This window comes from Carcharodon carcharias, chromosome 5, assembly GCF_017639515.1.
Source record: "Carcharodon carcharias isolate sCarCar2 chromosome 5, sCarCar2.pri, whole genome shotgun sequence".
In the NCBI taxonomy this organism is placed as follows: domain Eukaryota; kingdom Metazoa; phylum Chordata; class Chondrichthyes; order Lamniformes; family Lamnidae; genus Carcharodon; species Carcharodon carcharias.
In genome coordinates, this window is record NC_054471.1 from 140117513 (window position 1) to 140131984 (window position 14472).

At 40.2% G+C, this 14472-nt stretch overlaps 1 protein-coding gene and 1 long non-coding RNA gene across 5 annotated transcripts in view; one reads left to right on the forward strand and one right to left on the reverse strand.

The window, feature by feature from the left end:
* Positions 1–7513: 7513 nt before the first annotated feature.
* LOC121278036 lies at positions 7514–13893 on the reverse strand. Of its 3 annotated transcripts, none has more exons than XR_005943040.1 (4): positions 13772–13860; positions 12679–12747; positions 12362–12475; positions 7514–10639 (listed from the first exon to the last, which is right to left on the reverse strand). It is a non-coding gene; the product is annotated as an uncharacterized LOC121278036 (long non-coding RNA). The 3 variants fall into 3 exon arrangements; XR_005943041.1 differs by having other exon boundaries at positions 12353–12475; XR_005943039.1 differs by lacking the exon at positions 12362–12475 and having other exon boundaries at positions 13772–13893.
* The window catches only part of scara5 (scavenger receptor class A, member 5 (putative)), a 146922-nt gene continuing 145776 nt past the window's right edge, over positions 13327–14472 (forward strand). Inside the window, exon 1 of one of the 2 annotated variants that reach the window (XM_041188055.1) lies at positions 13327–13565. The gene's annotated coding sequence lies outside the window, so the exon portion shown is untranslated. Of the gene's footprint in view, positions 13566–13842; positions 13971–14472 lie in introns of those variants that run through there. The other variant, XM_041188056.1, reaches the window with a different exon arrangement.

Here is a 14472-nt window from a genome sequence, read left to right on the forward strand (position 1 = left end):
CAGTAAGTGCCCTAGGGAGACGTCACTAAATCCGGGGGCAGCATGTTTGCCCCTTTGGCAGCCATGGCTTTGCAGAAGCTTTCAATCCCTTAGAGAGTGCTAGCCCTTTAAATATGGCCCCCAGGTTACTGAGAGCCTGAGGTGATGGCAGGGTGGGCGAATCAGAGGCCGGCCCATCTGCGATCCGGAGTGTTTCCCGTGAATGCAATCCCAGTGGGACACACCAGGAATGGGACCACATGATGCAAAAACCCGCCATTGCAGCTAGTGGGTAAAAGGACTGTATTCACACCCGTTACTGCACTTAGCGCAAATCATTTTTTTTATTCATTCACAAAATGTGGGCTTTGCTGGCTAGGCCAGCATTTATTGCCCATCTCTAATTCCCTTGAGAAGGTGGTGGTGATCTGCCTTCTTGAACCGCTGCAGTCCACATGGTGTAGGTACACCCACAGTGCTCTTAGGAACGGAGTTACAGGGCGATTCTGCCCAAAATTATGATTTGACAAGTTTTGAAATAAAAAGCTCATGAAATTCCCAAAATACATACAGGCATCCTTCCTCAGGATTCCTCAGACACGGGAATAATCAATCTGGTTCTTGAAGGCACTGAAGTAAACAACTGATATGGACTGTAATAACCATGAAAAAAAACTAAGGAGAATAAAGAAAGAGTTTAGGAATATAAGAAGCAAGAGCTGGAGTGGGCTATTCTGTCCTTTGCACTCAATCTGACATTGAATATAATCATGGCTGAGCTACTACCTGAACTATACTGCACGGTCCCCACAATGGGGACAATGACATTGTGATAATTTTACTGCACTGGTAATGATTGAGAGACCTGAACTGATGCTCCAGAGACATGAGTTTGGATCCCATCACAACAGCTGGTGGAATTTAAATTCAATTGTTTAATAAATCAGAAATAAAAACTCTGGTATTGATAATGATGATCAAGAAATTACTGCGTTGTTGTAAAACCTATCTGGCTCACTAATATCCTCCAGGGAAGGGAACATGTTGTCCTTACCTGGTCTGGCTTATATCTGATTCCAGACCCACAGAAATGTGGCTGACTCTTAACTGCCCACTGAAATAGCCTAGCAAGCTGTTCAGTTGTATCAAACTGCTACAGAAAAGCTGAAAGGATTAAAACTGGATGGACCACCCAGCATTGACTCAGCACCATAAATGACAATGGCACAGTCTTCCCAGTTGACACTGCAAAGTCCTCCACACTAACATCTGAGGACCTGTGCCAAAGTTGGGAGAACCAACTAGTCAAGCAACAGCCTGACATTGTCATACTCACAGAATCATATCTTTTAGACAGAGTCCCAGGCACCACCATCACCATCCCTGGGTATGTCCTGTCCCACCAACAGGACTGGCCCACCAGAGGTCATGGCACAGCATGATACAGTCCTGGAAAACAGTGGTATACAGTGATCTTGTGATTCCTCAACATCAACTCTGGATCCCATTAAGTCTCATGGTATCAGGTCAAACACAGACTACAAAGCCTCCTGCTCATTTCCACCTACTGACCACCCCCACCAATCCCCTGCCCAGTCAGCTGATGAATCGGTACTCCTCAATGTTGTACATCACATGGACAAAGCACTGAGTGTAAAAATGGCACAGAGTGCTCTCTGGCTGGGGTCCTTCAATATCAGTCACCAAGAGTGGATTGGAAGGACAACTACTGATTGATCTGACAAGTCCTGAAGGACTTATCTGCTAGATTAGACCTTCAGCAGGTTGTGAGGAAACGACTGGGGGAACAGCCTACTTGACCTCACCCTCAACAATCTACCAGTTGTAGATCCATCTGTGTATGGCAGTATTGTTAAGGTGACAACCATACACTCCTATAGCCCCATCTTCACAGTGAGAAAACCCTCCATCGTGTTGTGTGGGACTACCACTGTGCTAAATGGGATAGGTTCAGAACAGATCCAGGAGCTTACAACTGGGCCATCAGCAGGAGCAGAATTGTATTAAACCACAATCTGTATCCTCATGGCCGAGCATATCTATCATTATCTACCATTACCATCAAGCCAGAGTATCAATCCTGGTTCAATGAGGAGTTTGGGAGAGCATGCCATGAGCAGTACCAGGCTTCCTAAAGATGAGGTGCCAACTTGGTGAAGATACTACACAGGACTATATACATGCCAAAAAATAGGAGCAGCATGTGACAGACAGCTAAGCAATCCCACAACAGAACAGGACCTGTGACGGAGCAGGATCTAACACTGTATATTTTTATAAAAATATATCTTCATTGCTATTTCTTAATTTTAAACTGGATCTTTCAGCTGAACAAAGACCATTTAGATGACTGACCTTTTGTCAAGGAATTATTGTTCGTGAGTCACCAAAACAAAAGAAGCCACTTCACATTTTCGGAAATGTCACACCTCGTTATTTCTAAGGAGCTACTAGCAGAGCGTCTGGGGACTGCATATCCCAAATTCAAAGGAAGCTACATGGGCATCATTTTCATTTGATAAACCAGGTCTGCCAGTAGAGTCAGAGAGCCTACACCCAAACACCCCTGACAACCCAAACACCAGACCCTCAACATTTAGCACCTCTTTCAACACATAATGGCTGAGACATTATCAGCCTGGAGCACAAAACCAATTTCCAGACACTGAATAAAAGTCCCTTGTTTAAGATATTGTGGTGAGGTAAGGTCACATGACCTAACGTTCTGTCTTTATTGAACAGGTTACTATTGTCTTCGGCTGCAAGCAGCCTGCTGCTTTAACATCTGTGGGCACAGGCCTCGCAGATGTTGCTCTGGCCATGTTGGACACCTGGCCCTATCTACCCTGCCTCTGCTGAAAGTTTTTTTACCATCATATGCAAACTGACTTATCTCTGTCTACCTATTTCATCTTATGAAGTTGCCGCCACCAGAAAAGCGAATTTTACACCAGTGGTATAAATTCAGCCTCCCTAGCCAGTACAGTGACATCACTGGCATTTACCCAACAATATGGAGAATTTCCCAGGTATGCCTTGTCCAAAAAAAAAGGACAATGCTAATCCAGCCAATTACCACCCCATTAGTCAATCAGCAAGGAAATAGAAGATGTCATTGATAGTGCTATCAAGCAGTACTTCCTCAGCAATAATCTGTTTAGGTTGAGTTGTGCCAGGACCACTTGGCTCCAGGCCTCATTACATGCATGGTCCAGATATGGTCCAAATAGTTGAATTCAAAAGCGAGGTGAGAGTGTCTGCCCTTGATATCAAGGCAGTATTTGACCGAGTGTGACATCAAGGAGCCCTAGCAAAACTGACACCAATGGTGGAGGAAACCCTCCACTGGTTGGAATCATACCCAGCACAAAGGAAGATAGTTGTGGTTGTTGGAAGCTAGAGCTCTGAAGAAGAGTCACATGGACTGAAAACATTAACTCTGTTTCTCTCAACAGATGCTGCCAGACCTGCTGAGTTTTTCCAGCATTTCCTGTTTTTATTTCAGATTTCTAGCATCCGCAGTATTTTGCTTTTATCAGAATTGGGGATGTTTGCTGATCATTGCACCTCATTCAGTGCCATTTGCAACTCTTTAGATATTGCAGCAGCCCATGTCCAAATGCAGCAAAACCTGGGCAACATTCAGGCTTGGGCTGGTAAGCGGCAAATCGCTTTTACACCATAAAAGTTCCAGGAAATAACCATCTCCAAAAAGAGAGAGTCTAACCATCTCCCCTTGACATTCAATGACATTACCATCGCTGAATCCTCCATTATCAACTTCAATATTGGCCCCTTAGATGCTTGTTTTACACGTGTAAAATGAGTACAACACAATCAAATTTCTACTCCTGTAACTTCATGATCTCTCTAATGAACAATTTCTTGATTGTTGTCTTGAAGGATTGCTTTGTACTCCTATTTAAGATTTTTTTTGTGTAAGCCTGCATGGTTTAATTAATATAAACACTTTCCTTTTCCAGCATTCTGCCTAAGTACTGGCTCCATTTTGAAGTTGTAAAGCAATTCTTAGGGCATTTCTCCCATATCCCCCTTAATCGCCCAACACTGATGACTATTCCCAAAAGAATGCTTATTTGGCCCTTTCAGGGAGAACTTCTTACTTTGCAGTATTACTTTAAATAACAAGATCCTTATATTGCAACAGAATAAATCACAAAGCTGAGGGAGACAGATTGCAAATCTAATAAGAAATGCAGGTGGTTAGTGTAGTTGACATGGCACTGAACTAATTTTCTAGTAAATGTGAGTGGAAATCCCAGCTTCTGAATTCAGTTTTTTAAAAATTGTTGAATTCTTCCTTATAGCTCAGATGACCTGGCCTACGTGAGAATGTTCCATCTGACCCCCTTAACTTAGCCAATATTTTCTGTTTTGTGCTCGTCTGTCCAGTTAAATAAATCGCATCAGTGAATCGCAGGCTGGCAAGAGCAGAAATAGAAAATCCTGGCCTCTATCTACGAAGGGTGGGCTTTTCATCAGTATTTTTGGTTAATATGCGCACATAAAATACTTAATTAATTCATTTAAAATTATTGGTATTCATACATGTGTTGACATGATGTACAAGATTTGATGGAGGTGTTCAAAATCATGAGGGGGCTGGATGGAGTAGAAAGGGAGAAACTGTTCCCACTTATAAAAGGATCAAAAACAAGAGGGCACTGATTTAAAGTGATTTGCAAACCAAATGCGATGTGAGAAAAAGCTTTCACACAGCAAGTGGTTCGGGTCTGGAATGCACTGCCCTGAAGTTTGGTGGTAGCAGGTTCAAATGAAGCATACAAGAGGGCATTAGATGATATCTAAATAGAAACAATGTGCAGCGTTATGGGGGAAAGGCAACAGAATGGCACTAAGTCATAACGTATTCGGAAAGCCGGTGCAGACATGATGGACCAAATGGCCTCCTTTTGCACCGTAAAAATTCTGTGATCCTGTGATTCTGAAAATAATTTTCTGGCAAGCATATTAATTTTCAAAGAAAATCAAGGATTACAACTTTGGTGTGGCCTGTTTGCCGGCTCAGTAATCATGATGAATGATTACCCTACACCCAATTAACATGCTGAGAGGCTGCATATTCAACAAGTTTGGGCAAGGCTGGCATGAGTTAAAGCTATCCTGAACTTCTTAAAGCCAGCCTTCACCAAAGGTGATGTGCATTCTGCCTGCAGCAGGTATTGGACCTGTGTCTGTGAAGGTTTCTCAGAAGGAAAAAGACGAAAAAATTGGATTAGCAGAATAGAGTGATGGCTCCCAGATTATCCGATGCAGTGCGGGAGGCCTTAGAGATGGAGGGAAAAGGGGAAAACTCATATTTATACACTGGGGTAGAAGACCCTTCAAGCATACACACTGTGAAGAGAATAGGAGTTGGTAGTCACGGAAGGAGTATGGGCCATTGGAACTGGCCATAGTGCCACGAAAAGTTCAATGATCTTACATGAATGATCAAAATCAATGAATGCAACTTCAATTACCTTATCCTACCCACCATATCACCAACACCACACACAGCTCAATGCACCACACCCCCATCACTCACACATCAGCAATCTCTAACAATCATGATTCATGCCTAACATGTATATGTTCCACCTCACCCTAACACACTTAACACTACTGCAAGCCTCACACCCACATCTTGCAGTCCCACACACTGTGAACTATTCAGCTATGACAGACACATCACCCAAACACATTGTCTCACACTCATTGCAGGACAAGGTCACACATAACAAGATGAAGCAGCAGAGATCTGGCAGGGGTCAGGTGCACTTGCACTTCTTGGGCCTCTTACAGGAGATAGTACTTCAAATTAATTTCAACTAGTGTTGCTGAAATCATCCAGGATGACAGTACGTTCCTGCCTTGTGCACCTTCTAAAATCCTTCATTTCGCAATCTGGCTTCATGTACAAGGTGCAGATAGTGTGTGACTGAACTTTTCCACCTCACCCTCCCTTCCCTTATCCCAACCCTGCCCCGTATTCATTTCTGCTTTCAGATATCCAAACAGCCTCCTGGTCAGCCAGTGCAACCTCACATGAAAGGTGTGAGCAAAAGCACACGTCTGACAAAGCAGCACTATCACTTAATTTGTCACTCACAGAGACCAGCTCAGATCCTGGTATTGTGCATACTTTGGAGAACAATATGAACGTGGAATCAGTGCATAGTAGTTACTAGGCACAAGTCTAAGGGAAAAGGATAGTCTATGTGCCAGGTCCCAAGAGCATGAGGTCGCAGGTACGTCCTGCAGAAAGGGAATCAGATGGAAACTTCAATGGAATGGTGTAGAGGAAAAAGCTGATAAACCTGCTCACAGAGATGCTAGGTGCAATAGCAGGCCTGCCACAGAGCCTCTTGTCTCTGTCGAGGTGCATGGTACAAATCTTCACTTTATTATTGGTGATGCTGAAACGATGAAATGTAACATGTTTCACCAAACTCTTCTCTTCTCACCTAAGCAAACATTGATTGCTCTTGTAGAATACATTAGATACCTTGCTGTCTTGATTTTGCTGTCTTGCCTGTGGATTTATTGAAACAACATGTTCATAATTTGACTAGCTGTGCCTGATGGGCCTAGTTACATTCTCCATGGTCTGATTGGTCGTCATTTTGAATTGGATCACTGTGCTGGGCTCAGCTTTGGGTAGAACATTGATTATTTATTCTGTATTTCATTGGTCAGCCTCCAGGGAGACACCATTATTTTCTAGAATGATTAACTTGTAAACTAAAGTGCTCAAAGCAGCATTTTTCTTTTAACTGGCTTCTTTAGAGTGTATGTTTTCAGAATATTTTATTTTGGTGTAACTATAAGTGCAATGAACTAAACATCTATAACATGTCAGTGCTCAACAAATTTGTGATGAAAAAATTATGGCACACAAAGGGGGAAAAATTGTATAGCCTCTGAAAACGGGTGCTGGATTCAAGATGCATGGTTACTCACTGATCCTGGTAATTCTGTGATTGTAGTGCAGCTAGCGCTAAACATGCTGTTGAGTGGCTTCACTTCTGAGTGGGGGGTGCAAAATTGTGATGGCACAAGTTCAAGCTAGCCTGCACTACTTAAAGCCAACCTTCTCTTAAAGGGGATTGGAACAGCTGCTGCAAGTTCATTCTAACAGTGAGTTTGATCTGGGAATGACACAAGGATGGTACAATATGGCAGAGTGCAGACTCCTAGGTTCTCCAATGCAGCACTAGAGGCCTGTTGTAAAGGTGAGAATTTTATTGATCTCACACGAGTGCTCAATATCACTGAATGTAACTTCGAATGATTCGGCCTTATAACTGAACAAACAGCCTCACCTGTAACCTAAGTCTTTCCCTGGCCAATTCATACTGTCTGATTTCTGTCTCTCCTTGAAACTTTCTGCTTTTTTCCTCTTCTTTTTCCTGCTTTTCTAACTTCTCTTTCTGTGAAGTTCAAGTTCTCTTTCACATTAGACATTAGGAACTAAAAGGCAACATACAACTTGGATCAAAGGTTTTATTACAATTCCATCAACCATGCGAATTCCATGCATTTTTTTCAGCCAGAAGAAATAATTTGTCAATCAAAATTTTGTCTTACTTAAAAAGTGATACTACATAATTTCTAAAGTTCACATTTTCTTCTCCATGCAAAGTTTAAAAAAGCTCAATGTTATAAACTATTGACATCTAGTAAAATATCTACTTTTTCTTTGCAAACTAAAGAAAATAAGGGGCAGAAAATGAATACGGGAACAGGTCATAAAGTAAATGTTGGAATATATTTTGTAGCATAATGGGTTAATAGTTACAGTAATGAGATAGTAATATGTATCATGATGTAACAGTGACATCAGAGACTGTTCGAAAGACAGAATAGACAACAAAGGGGATATACTTACCTAGAAGCTTATTGTGTAAATAGTGTAAATACTTTTGAAGAAACCTACTGGAGTCAGACCCAAGTCACTCTTCAGTAAAGGGAAACCTTCCTAAGACTGAATTATCCAAAGAGAGATCCAAATACTATTCAACATGGAAATCAAACCATAAAACACATTTGCCTGTGGGTCTGCCACTAACCCTGACAAGGATCACCACGTCATCATGTGGGTTGGCCCTTTGTTGGGCTGGGATGCATTTATGCTGGGATGTGCTCTGATATGGATTTTTGGCCCTGAGGATAAATGTGCCCCAAATGCTCTCTGTGCCAGGTGCAAAATTGAATTTTTTAAACCTTTCATTTTCAGAGACTCTAGCCCCAGTCTCACAGTGGGAACTAAAGTTTTGGCACCATTTGATGAGGCATGCCAGGAGTACATCTGACAAAACTACTCTTGGCCCCAACTCTGAGAAGGTGGTGCAGGAACACCTAATCTAGGGAGTCCCCACCCCAATCCTACACCTTCCCCTTTATAAGGATAGCTTTGTAGAAATGATAAAGACACTGGTCCCATAGGACCAAGTGGATATCACTGAATGTTAATTGAGTGTGAGCCCCTTCTCTTTCTGAAAACTATGGGAATCAATATAAGAACTACGATGGTCGCATGAATGCTGTTTATGATACCTGGAATCTTGGACAGATGATTAATTTTACAAGTTTGTGCCCTCTCCTGCTGCTACCTTTCAACAAACATTACTAAAAACAGGTTATCTGGTCATCATCTCACCACATACAATGAGATGATGAAATAATATGCACATTTATTTAGCTGTAAAGTGTTCTGCGATGCCTGAGTTTGTGAAGGCACTATATCAGTGTGAGTTCCTTTTCTTTTTTCTTTCACAAATTTAAGATACTCACAAAACAAGTTAAAGGGGAATTCAGAAAAATATATTTATAAAGAGGCTGATTAGAATATGGAATTCTCTGCCATAAACTATTCTTGAGAATGTACAAACTATTTAAGGGATAATTAAACAATCAGTTGATAAAGAGAAATGTTAAAGGACACATAAAAAGAGTGTAAGAGAGTTGGATTACACAGAAAGAACACTGGTGTAGGTCTGATTGACTAAATAGCCTGCCTGTTCCTATGCTTAAACATTCAATAATCCCACAGTGACAGTTTGACTATGTTAGCAGCACTCTAAACTCTGAGCTAAAATATCGTTGGTTTAAGACCCACTTAAGCGTGTAATTTACGATCTTCTGATGAAAGGTCTTTGATCTGAAATACCTTTGTTTCTTTCTCAAGAGGTGCTGCTTGGCCCATTGAATGTTTGCATTATTAATTTCTGTTTTTAGGAAGACAATTCAGTACACTAATGATTCAGTGCTCCATTATTGGGAGTATCACCTTTCAGATGAGATGTTAAACCAGTTCTTTGCCTGTTTTAATGGTTCAGATGGATGTATAAGACTCTATGGCTCCATTCAACCATGAGCTGGGGAAAACTGATTTACTCTCATTCAACTCTGGTTGTTGACCTTGCTCTGCAACAATTAAGCTACTCTGTTTGCTATAGGATAATAGTGACTACAATTTAAAAATCTAATTAACTCGGATGTGAAGGCCTTTGGGACATTCTGTGGGGGTGAGAAGACACTTTGCCTGATAACTTTCTCGGAGCTGTTCCCGTTTCACTATAACTTTGCCAAGTGGTTGTGCTGAGCAGATGTGGAAACATTCTGCTGCAGGACTAGACCATCTTCAGCAGCAAATTAAAAGTAACGTTTCTGAACAATATCAAAACTGAGGTAAGATACTTTAGCAATCCAGACTGCATAGTATTAAATTCCATAGAGCTTAATAGATGGACATATGACACATTAGTCCTGGAATCTCAGAGTTGATCACAGTGTGAGCAAAAAGACAAGTGCAGATGGTGTTATATTTTTGTTATCTGCTTGCTGTTTTCATGTCTCTGGGGGTTACATCTTCTGAGGGATTATGTTATGATCCACTGTAGTTTCCTTTGTTTTCATTGCCATTTTGTCCTCTTCCCATCTTGAGTTTGAGGCTTCAATTCAACATTCCAGATGAAGAAGGTGAAGATGTCATTTCCTTTTTTTTCTCAGATGTGCTTACTCATTCACAACAGAAGCTGAAGAATCTTCTGTCTTTTGGGGAGGAATCAAAGGAGCTGGTGTTTCAGCTAGTGGTGTTATTTTCTGGTTAATTACAGTGCGGCTCTTTTGAACACGCATGGACTCCTTTCAAGAAGAAAGACTCAACCCAGTGAATTTGAATTAAAACCAAACCAGGCAACAAAAGTTTGCTTTTGCTTCACACCAGGAGACTTAATACCTGCTGCCTTAGAGATGATAACATGGTGAAATTCATTCATTCCATGGCCAAAGGGCAAGCGTTCAGTTTATAGATTGAATCAACATCAGATTTTCCAGATGTAGTTTAACAAGCCTGTCTTCAATTAAATGTGGTACAATTGACAACAACTTTATTGGTCTGTCCAGAAAGGAGTTCATCTGAAAGGAGGTGGCTACAGTAAGTAGGCCTCTCCTCGATTGTCATCTTTTGCCTTGTGTGATTTTATGAAGAAAATAGGCATAGGTGTTTGAAACTGCAACTGCAACTGATGATTCAAGAACTGCTGTGCCGAAGGAGCCTCCAGAATATAACATCAAAACTGAGGTAAGACCCTTCAATGAAACTGGTAAAAAACTGGTGAAACAAATATGGACTTGTCATACTCAAATTGGAGTGAAAACAAAATGCATTAGAGCAACAAAAGAGTTAAATAAAATCAGTAACTACAAGACTTGGCTTGTCGTTTCTCTTTTCAGTACATAAACCAGCTGCTGCCTTTCTCCCTAACCACACACATACTGATTCAATTAAAGTGCATTTAAACTACCACCATTATATTGGTATGCGCATGGGATGGATTAACTCATTTATAAGTGAAAATCCTGTCTTGTACTGGACTGAACTTAGAAAATGCTCATTGGTACAAATGTTCAGGTTTTACCTGCTATTCTTTGTAGTTCTACTGTAAAGTCATAAAGGGGTTGAAATTCCTGACTATGCTAATTTTAAAGAAAAAGTAGGTTAGATTTTAAAAGTGCTGGAATGTGGGTGGAAAAGATTAACAGACTATTTTTGCATATTTAATGTCACTTTAAATATTTCTGCTCCTTTCATATCACCAAACATTAGCGAACAGTGAATTATCCAAATTAAGTTCAAGTTATTAATGAGAAACTTGTGCAGTATTTCACTGATGCACAATTGAAGCAAAAATGATTCTACTCATCTTTAGACTTGATAATTGGTATTAGTTCCATTAATAAAGTGGAACATTTAATGTATCACTCCAACTGTGTCAGTGCATAAATAGCATAAGGGATTTTTTTTATCAGGGAATACAGATGTGGCAACCCTCAGTGGATAAGTCACAGTAAGAGCAGGAGGAGGAAAGGGTGACTGTGAGCGGAGTGGGCACCGGATGTGAGGTTAATCTAGGCAGCTAATATATTTGAAAGGACCAAGTTCAGTGCATTACAGAAGACCGAGCATGAGGTGCAGGCTTTCTATGGTGGCTGTGACTGAGATAACCCACGTATCCTCTTTATTGCCAGTTAATTGTTTGTCATGCATCATCAGTGTCAAAAAGTGGATGCCACCAGGCATCCACTTTGTAATGTAAGAATTTTTCAGGAATCTTCCAGATATCATCACAGGACTTAACTATTTTGTATGCCTTTTGTGCAACTGGTAATTTCTTTACTACTCAATAAAAGAATGACAGACTGCAATATGTAATAAAAATTAATTAATTTATGCTGTTATACAATGGTAACAGTCTTTGAAGTTAATTTGCTTTGCTGGTGCATTTGCTTCTTGTGTTAATAAATCTCCCAATGCTGGCTGTACATGGACATTGCCACTACAAGATTCAATAGTTAATAGAATAGCAGTAGCAGGCTATTTACGTAACTGGTGTGATGGTGAGGGTGCAAAATTGCTGTATTCCATGGGGGTGCAGAAGGCTAACAACTTGAACCTGCAATTAACCCTGAAGTATCTGCATCAATGGTGAAAATTTTATTTCCTGGAATTGCTGTGGGCTCATTGCTTTCAGGATTTACACCTACTGTGATTGTTTGCAGGGTTACACAGTGGCATAAAGCTGCCATGAATGTCACCTTTCTGTTCCAGTGCTACTTTCTGCATAGTACTGCTAGAGGGCAGCCCTCCGTGTTTCCTTCATCTGATCTCTATTATGTTGAAGCCAACTATGACTACAACTTGGAGTTTGAGATCCTCCTTAACAAGATTCATGAGAGATGCTTCTTCTTTGATTATGGTCTATTTTTGAGAGATCTTTACTGAAGATATCACTATTATTACTACCCCAGAATCATCAATGCTTACTGCCTTAACCTGTGATTGCTGAATACCACTATTTACTTCCATTGAAGTATCTCGGTAACAGTTGATGCTCCGGTGAGTGATGCTATTTGGATTCATCTGGAGGGTGATTCTGTTTTCCTTGCTCTGTGAATAGAGCAGATGTTTCAGTAAATAAGTGCGCTAATCCATGTGGACACTGAATTGCACATGTCTGATTATACACTTGGTTGCAGTCACCATCTGTGAACAAGTTTATGAAACATACTGTACAAATCATAGCGATATTAAATGTACGGAGTAATATGTACTGACCTTATCCCAACCAACAACAACAGTTTTATCCTCACCTGATAGAATTATGCTTTGTGGTTGAATGCTGCCATCAAAATTATTAGCAATCCATTTCTTATTCCTGACTGTGAAATGTTAAGAAAGGAAAATAATAAATAGCAGATGGTGAGAGTTAAAGGCAGAACCAACCACCCTCAGCTACAGAAGGAAAAGGGTTACACACAATTAAAGCTACTCCAAATACTTGAGAACATTATATCACAAAAATAATCCCTAATAATCCCCACACAAGGAGAAAACAACAACATGTTAAGTGACTTTTATAAACACATGATAAGCTGGTTTGTTCACATTGCAGTCTGTATTAATATTATGCTTTGTTTTTGCCAGCAATGCTCATTGGTGCCAGCATTCCAGCAACAGAAAAATGCGGCTGCATTTTTTTATGAAGATACCAGAATTAAATAGTATTTTAATTGACATTTAAAATGATTATAAAACATCAATGACAAACAGCCTCAGCAGGGAGCACCAATACACTTCCCCATCAGAATGGAGAGCAGACATTTTAACATTTGCAGTAATAACAACTTCTTGAGTTACAGAATTCTTGGAACACAGGCCTGATGCAGATTCCGTCTCCTCCCTTAAATCTTTTCCACCTCCCATTATTTCACAATTTCCTTTCTGGGAAAAGTTTTTTGGATTAAGAACAGGACCATTCTAGTGACAACATTGATACAATGTTGTTGTAGGATCATGCACTGTGTTTAACGACAGACATGTTCATATGTCACTTTATGAAAATACAAAAATGTTCAAAGCTAAAATAATGTGAATTATCCTAATGGTTTTAATATATACTGTATCTTGGTTTAAATGACACAAGGTTGCTTTAACTGTAACTGCAAGGAGAAAACACAAAAGATTCTTTAGCACAAAGGTAAGTTATTTTAACTTTATCATAAATGGTATGTTGTTCTTTTATATAAATTTGATAAAAAACACAATCAGTGTTTGAACTTTGGTTATTGCTCTAAAATTATGTAAACACAAGACATGAAAAGCAGCTTCTTGCTGATCAAATTATTAGATATTATAATTATAAAGTACAATAAGATTTTTGCACACTTATAGCAATTAAAATACCGGTCTCTATGATGAGGTTCTTCCGCTATCTTGTGCTTCCCAACAGGGAAATAGTAGGAATCAAGCGTTGGGGTTTGGGCTGCAGCAGTGTAGCCTGCAATTCCTGTGAATGTGGTTCCCTGCTGGAAACATGGAATCTTGGAATCACTCTAGTGGGTAATGCACCACATGTGGTGGCACTGAGCCACTCAAACCAGAGGTAAGAATTCCTATGGATGTTATTGTGTAGCGACATTTAAAAAATGGCTGTGAAGTTTTCTCTGCTAGCTGATACCAACAAAATAAGGAACATGTTCAAAGAGGGAATATTTACACATTGACTACAAATACTCAGCGCAGGGAATCTTCACAAACATGTTTAAAATGTCACGGCAGCATGTGACCAAAGGAATTCTCAACTCCCAGGAATGGTCAAGAAGTGATCCTTGGCCTGTGCTCGTTGATGTCAGTTGGATGACAGTAGCTGCATTGCATTTTCCCCTGGACTAGAAATATAAACTTAAAAAGCATAAAACAGAAAGTGATGGCAACAAGAGAAATGTAAGGTTAACGTTTCAAATTAATGACAGATCATTACAACAGGGAGTCATTACAGATGACCAGCTTTTCATCAGGTACAGAGTCAGGCAAAAGGCGCAGGATATAGGAAAAAAGGAGAAGCCTGTGATTGGGTAGAAGCAGCATATGATTAAATGACCAAT